The sequence below is a fragment of the Dipteris shenzhenensis genome, chromosome 12 (genome assembly GCF_047967505.1).
Source record: "Dipteris shenzhenensis isolate YYH24624 ecotype China chromosome 12, Dip_SZ_1.0, whole genome shotgun sequence".
NCBI lineage: Eukaryota > Viridiplantae > Streptophyta > Polypodiopsida > Gleicheniales > Dipteridaceae > Dipteris > Dipteris shenzhenensis.
In genome coordinates, this window is record NC_141607.1 from 19627915 (window position 1) to 19635354 (window position 7440).

The 7440-nt window shown below is 38.8% G+C and overlaps 1 pseudogene; it reads right to left on the reverse strand.

Moving 5' to 3' along the window:
• Nucleotides 1-230: 230 nt before the first annotated feature.
• LOC147895949 (class V chitinase CHIT5a pseudogene) lies at nt 231-1622 on the reverse strand (annotated as a pseudogene).
• Nucleotides 1623-7440: the final 5818 nt, after the last annotated feature.

Below are 7440 nucleotides of genomic sequence, written 5' to 3' on the forward strand. Positions count from 1 at the left end.
GCTATGTCAATGGTAGTTCTCCGCGAGTACGCTCAAAATTTTGTGTAGAATACATGCCAAGAAGATCCAAATAATAAACTCTAATCTCTTTGAATGACGGTGTGTTATTCACTAAGAATTAGATCAATGTGCACGAACTATTAGATTTGCCGAAACTACGTACACGGACATGGCTGGCCAAAAGTAGAGGATCCCAACATTGGCGTATTGACAGGCTCTGCTTAGAGCTCTTAAAGCGCCAATACCAGAAAAATCCACGCACAGAGAAGTAGAAAGAGTGGCGGTAACAAACTGCAAGAAGCCTGAGACGCTGCAGGTGCTACGGACATAATCTTTGGATTATCCCACGCTATGGAAGCTGCAACAGAGCAAAATTTTGGAGTCAACCCCTAAACATTTATTGTCGTTAACAAAGCCGCCAAGAAGGATCGAGCCGATAATCAAACTGTTACTAGCAGCTTTGCAGGTTGAGAGAGAGAGGGGGAGAGAGAAGAGAGAGTGTGTGCACCTGCTTTAGAGAGCTTCCAATTCGTTGGATCGTCGTAGCTGACAGCCCAAAAGAAATAACCCCTAAAACCCAATTCCCTGAATTTCATCACCTTTGTAGCAACTGTTGTGGCATCGTCATATCCAATCCATACGTCGCCTGCATAGCAATACGCACTCTTCGTTGTGTTATCGTGGATCACTGTTGCGTTCTGGGAGACAATAAACTCTTCGATCTCGAAGAAATAGAAGATCCCTGACGACTTGCTGGTGTTCTGAGCAGGCCCCGGGCCTATAGCTTTAGCGCCGATGCCAGGATCTGCCTCGTCCAGCAGCAACCATGACCTTCCATACGCAGCGAGAGCAACGATTGCCATTTGCGGGGCTAGGCCGTCCTTCACCCATTCATCAAGGCCGTAAACAGTGCTGAGTACCGTGCCTTCCATCGCAAGAGCCGTGTGCTCTCCCGTAAAGTTCTCCCACCTACCATGATAGTCGAAAGCCATGATGCACACCCAATCCAAATTCTGATTAATGGAAGAAACTGGGTACGGGATATGTGAGCCATTATCATCCAACGCTCTAGAGCTATAGTATACAGCGGCAGTGAGGAGGAGAGGAGCCTTGCTGGACGCGTTTGCTTCCTTCTCCACAGCGTCTCGCCACTCCGAAAACAAGACCCCAAGGTTCTGCATGTCTGCTCCAGTTTTGGGGTATTCCCAGTCCAAATTCAACCCATCGAAGGCGTTTTGGCGAGCTAAGCTAATGCTTGAATTGATGAAAGCTTCTCGAAAGACTGGAGAAGAGACGCAGAGGGACAAGGCAGCGGCGTTACCATTGGCACCACCGATGGAGAGCAAGGTTTTAACGGAGGGGTTGAGGTTAAGAACGGTGGAAGAAAATGTGGAGAGGAGGAGGGGATCATCGGGTTGGACGAAGAAGGTGGAGTTGTCGAGCTGGGCGAAGGCATAGAGGAGGTGGGTGAAGAGGGAAGCGTTAAGGGAAGGGAGGGGGGAGTAAGAGGAAGAGAAGGAGGGCCAGAAGGCGGCTTTAATGGGGGGGAGGGAGGATGCAACAAGGGAGGAGGAGGAAGAGATGAGGAAGGCTAAAACGAGGAGGAGATGAAGGCGAACCATGCTAACTGGAAGGGAGGGAGGAGAAGGGAGGTTGGCAAATAGAGGAGGAGGAGATTGAGGTCTGGCTATGGCGAAAGAGAGCTCTACAAAGATCAGAAGGCTTAGGGTGACGAGGAAGAGCGTGAGGCCGTCGGGCTATGGCGAGAGATATCTCTACACAGAGAAGAACTTGACGAGGAACAGGAACAGGCTATGGCGAAAGAGAGCTCTTCACAGAGAAGAAGTTCACGAGTAAGAGCTTGAGGTTTGGCTATGGCTCTACACAGAGAGTTTGAGGTGTCTTGGCTATGGCGAAAGATCGCTCACAGAGAAGTTGACGAGGAAGATGAATAGTGAAGCATACTGAACACCTTGTCTATTGCACATATTTTATAAAACTATTTGGCGAAGTTAGCTAAGATGATCATCTTCCTCTAAACTTAGCCGGCCCTCTTATGCCTTCATACCTTGCCACTTGTATTGCCCATATTGAATACAACTATAGCTAAGATTCTCATCATCCACACATTTTCCAATGTCTTAGCCGGCGCTCTTAGTGACTTCTTACGTTGTCCCTTATATTGCAAACTTTTTTTTTAATAAAAATATAAGTTTAATAAAAAAACCTCCTACCACCACCCCCTATAAATGCCACTCACAACACTTTTCACGCATCTGCTTAGGTAGTCCATCTGTTTGGGCAAACCGTGCGTGAGACCTGGGGCACTGGGCCAAGTCCATGGTGATGGTCGAACCCACACACACACACACACACACATTTTGACCACTAGGTGAGGACGCAAAGCCTTACAAAGTTAGCTATGAAAGAAGAAGATCATCATCATGTCTCATCAATGTCTAATTAGCCCTCTTAGCACCTTCTTTCCTTGCCACTTGTATTCCCCTTATTAGATACACCTTTTGACAAAGATAACTATCAAAGAAGAAGAGATCATCATCATGTCTCTAAATTGCACTTTTATCAATGTCTAGCTAGCCGTCTTAGTGCCATTTTACCTTGCCTCTTGTATTGCCCATATTAAATACAACTTTTGGTAAAGTTAACTATGAAAGAAGAAAATATTTTCATGTTGTCTCAAATTTACACTTTTATCAATGTCTAACCAACACTCTTAGTGCCTTCTTACCTTGCTTATTCACTCTCCTATTTGCTTCCTCTCTCACTCTCCTATTAATTAATTATCAGTTTCCTCGACCCCCCTTTTTCCTGCAATGAACCCATTTAATCGCATTAATGTTTGCCATTCTCCTCACTTTGCTTCCTCTCGAGCTTCTCCCTCCCTCCTCCCCCTCGCCTCTCTCAACTCCTCTCGCTTCCCCATGCCTTCTCCACTCACCCCCCCTCTCTCTCCCTTCCTCCCCTTCTCTTCATCCTTATCCTTGAGAGGCTTTCACAGCCCCCTTATTTGCTTGCCTGCAATCTACTCCCTCCTCCTTTTATACTGGTGGCAGAACATTCTGGATGTGGAGGCTTCTTGAAGAGCCCCTCAAAACTTCTTGATTTCATATATTGTGCCCCTGCCTTAATAGATCATCTTACATACCTTAATATTAGACATTCCTCCCCTGCCTCTTACATACCTTAATCGATTTCAAACATGTTTAGCCCACACAAATTAATTATTTGCACAAACTCAATCTGAGGGTACCCTAATTACCTTGCCTCTTGTATTGCCCATATTAAATATAAAATTTACTCTTCCATCAATGTCTAGTAGGCCCTCTTGGTGCCTTCTAACCTTACCACTTGTATTGAATATATATTAAATACAAAGGTGAAAGCATGATTAGATGGTACCAAAAAGTAGTGTCCACAAAGAATTTTAGTCACAAGTTTAAGAACAAGAATTATCCTACAAATAGATTTCTTATTTCTGGGGGGGGGGACCCCATATATCACATGCGTTTTTGTAAAACCCCTTATCTAAAATTTTATCATGAATAAAATACACCCTTTTTTTATTCAATATATGAATACCCCCTTTACATGCTACCCTTCTATGTGAAAAATGTGTAAAAAGGGGATTTTAAAAACTCCTTATGTTGAACCCACCTGCTATGCTTACGTATATATGAGTGATCCCCCCGAGTCTTATTTCCACCTTAAAAGCGAAAAATTTGTCATGATCATTCACCCAAGCTTTCCTTCTCACTCAAGATGGTTGTCAGTGTCACAAGCTCCCTCTCTAGATGATGTTTCACCCAAGCTATTCTTTTCTTAATGGTTGTCTCATTGTAGGATTCTTAAGATGTTGCTTCATTCTGCATCTGTCATTTTCTCTCAAGTGGACCAACTCAGAGTCACTCTCTAAAAGCCTACTACAAGCGCCCATACCCCCCACATTTGGAACTTTGTATAAGTCTAAATGATTCTCACCTCCATTTCTAAGTGCACGAGGTTGAAATATTAAATATCCGCTCTTATGACTCCTTGAACTCGTAAAAAATTGCAACTCTTTGCTCACATGCACATCCTCATTCTAATTATTTTTTAGAAACCCATTCTAGAAATACAAAGTTAATTTCATAAGCAGCAAATATCCTCATATTTAGAAAAGTATCACATTAGTGTCCAAAGTTTTTAACCTTGGCAATGTGTGAGCATGCATGAGGGGGAGTGCATTGTTTTCATAACAACAAATAAGAAACAATGCCTTTTGATAGAAACAATACGATATCTTACTAAGCCATAAGCCTCGAGGATTGCACTTAAATATGCAACTATATAACAACATGGGTTTTAATTTAATCACAATCTAAAAAACTCATAGAAATATTCGTACATTAGCAAAGATTCAAACTCAAAAACAGACTCTCAAATTAGGAATGTAAGTAATATACTCATAGAAATATGCATACATTAGGGTTGGGGAGGTAGACATTATTTTTATAAAAAGGCATAAGAAGCAACATCTTTTAATAGAAACAATATGATATCTTTTAAAGCTACAAGCCTTCGAGTTGATGATTGCACTTAGAATATGCAACTAATAGTGAGTCATGAAAAACGACGACGAGTCATGATTTGTCGTTTGCAACATGTTATGTAGATTTTTCACTACTCCTAAATATTGATTAATTTATAATCTTTTGGTGATATTGAAAAATACTAATTTCATAACTTTTGCAAAAAATAAACATAGTTTCAAATGTTTTTAAAAGTTGTACAAATTGTTAATTTAAAGGTAAAAACATTTTTTAGTTTCATGTCAAAATTAAATAATGAAACAAAATTCAATTACAAGATCTAATACTTTTAGAGGTACTAATAATTCAAGCATGGCTATGTAATGTATAACATATCCTTTACTTAGAATTACAAAAATATGTCTTATCCTTTATAAGAAATCAAGTAATTTTGTCTCAATCATTGCAGTTCATCCTAATTAGTGAATAAGAGCATATCTTTGATGCTAAGCTAAATAGGTATATGAAGTCCATGCTGTAGAAGAGGTTTATTAAGAGTAAAGATGTCTAAAAAATTAGATATTAATTGAACAATATAAATGGTCAAATTTCAAATGAGTGAGTAATACAATATATCATCATTCGGATCAAATGGTTTAATTTTAATCTAATGGTCAATATTTAGAGGGTGGAGAGTTTAAATTTTATTAATTTAATTTATTTAATCTAAGCAATCGCAAAAATATAACTTCTAGTTTACAATAGTTAAATTTAAGTCATGAAAACAAGAATAATAGACGTTTAAAAACAATGATATGAACTGGGATCCTAGAATAGAAAATTTGTAACAGATTGACATTTTTGTCAATAGAAATAAGGGGAAAAGAGGCGGTCCAAAAATGATTCAAATCTCATTTCTATTAGATGAAACTTCTAGTGTTGAAAGTTCTTGTCTTGATGAAAAAACATTTGTCAAAAAATTCTATCAACAAAAAATTTCCATCATCAAAAAATTTCACCAATGAAAAAATTTCCATCGATGAAACATTTTTCTGTCATCAAAATCAAGATTCTTTTATGGAATTTCAAATTTCATTGATGAAAAAAAGAAGCAGGCCATCTATCAAGACCATTATAGATACGTGAATATACGTGATTTTTATATTTTCCCTCTCTGGTGGTGCTTCTACAAAGTACATATACTTGGCATAGATCAATTCCTCCACCCACATGAATAAGCATCTTCTTGTTGTGGTTCCTCCTGCACAAACATAACAACCTTATGCAAGAGATAAAAAACAATGTTGAATAGCTGGGAATGCTCTTACCCTCAAGTCATTGGTTCAAACAGGATCTAGCAGATTTACATTTGGAGGACAATGATCCAAGACATCCAACGGCTTTTTTTGACATCTACAAGGTATAATCCTATTGTTAATAACACTAAAGCACTCATTGAGGAGTTCAACAGGGCTATAGTAAAGAACACATATAGATCAAATTCCTTATGTGTTCCATAGAGCAAGTTTATACAAAAACATTGCTTCTGTTGAAGGTCAATGCCAACTAGGCTCCAATGGTTGCTATAAAACAAGACACATAAATCAGTGTATATTACAACAACAAATGATAGAAGCTTTGAAGTAAAATGCCTTGTTCACTTACTCTTGAGTGATAAGGGAAGATGAGGATAGTGAACAAGCTGAAGTTGTAGTACTTGAACCACTTGACAAGATCACCAATAGTGGACACCCTTGTTAAGGAAGAATGCAGGGATCAAGTATATGAACTTCAATTCGATACTTCTCTTTTATCTTTGCTTTTTACATGTTAGTTAAAATATTGCTATCAATGTATTGTATAAGAAAGTCATAACATATCGTCAACTATGCAAGAACATGGCTTCCTGAGAGTAGAAAAAATGATTATATCTATCACCACTTTGTCTGTGGCTTCAGTGCTAGCAAACACTCTTTGGTCAAAGGAATCTCTTCTTTAGAATTGACATCTCTCAAGTTGATGATATCCCTGACCCCAACTCAATCAACCTTTGTAAATTTTGTGCATCCCTTATAGTAGTCTCTTGAATAAATTATACATTAGATGCCTCTCTCTAAGCTCTCATGGCCTCTTCATATGTTGTCTTTCCTCTTGTGTCGTTATGTGTTATCTTAGGTACTTCTATTCCTTAACTATCTCAAAATCTTTCACCACCAATGTCGCTCTATATGAATGAGCAACAATAAGCATGGAATCAGAAGAACTCTACCATGGAATCCTAGCTGCCTCTTAGAGGGTGTATAATGCAGTCATCTATGAACTATATCCTAACTACCATTTGTCACAAATCTCCTTCACAATCCTATGAAAGGGGGCCTTGGGACTACAAATCTAGTGGCATTTTGCTCCTTCCTAAAATCTCCCTTAACACTATTACCTTTTGTAAAACTCCCTCACTTTGGCTTGGTGAAGGATGTGCATAGAGTTCCCTTTACTTTGATAAGAACATTTAAGACTAGAATGCTATGGCAATTTGTGCAATGGCAATCCCTTTACCAACCCTCCTAGCTGATTTCTTTGTCCTTGCCATCAGTAAGACTACCTACTGGCCTACAAATAAGACCTAAATGTAAAAGTACCAAAGACAGCGATTTGGGACTTTAGGATAAGAGCCAACACAGAAAATTGCTTTCTTGAGAAATTTTTGTTTTCATAACTCTATTAATATATCATAGATGTGCAGATTCTCAATCAAAAGCATCCATAACTGCAATTTGTGCTCCTAATACAACATTGTGTTAGCTTTCAAACCCTTTGGAGGAAGAAGAGCACCCAAAATAGAAAAAAAATGAAAAACATAGAAATGTGTTTAAGAAAGAAAATTTGAGGATTAAGGATATGCTAAATAGGC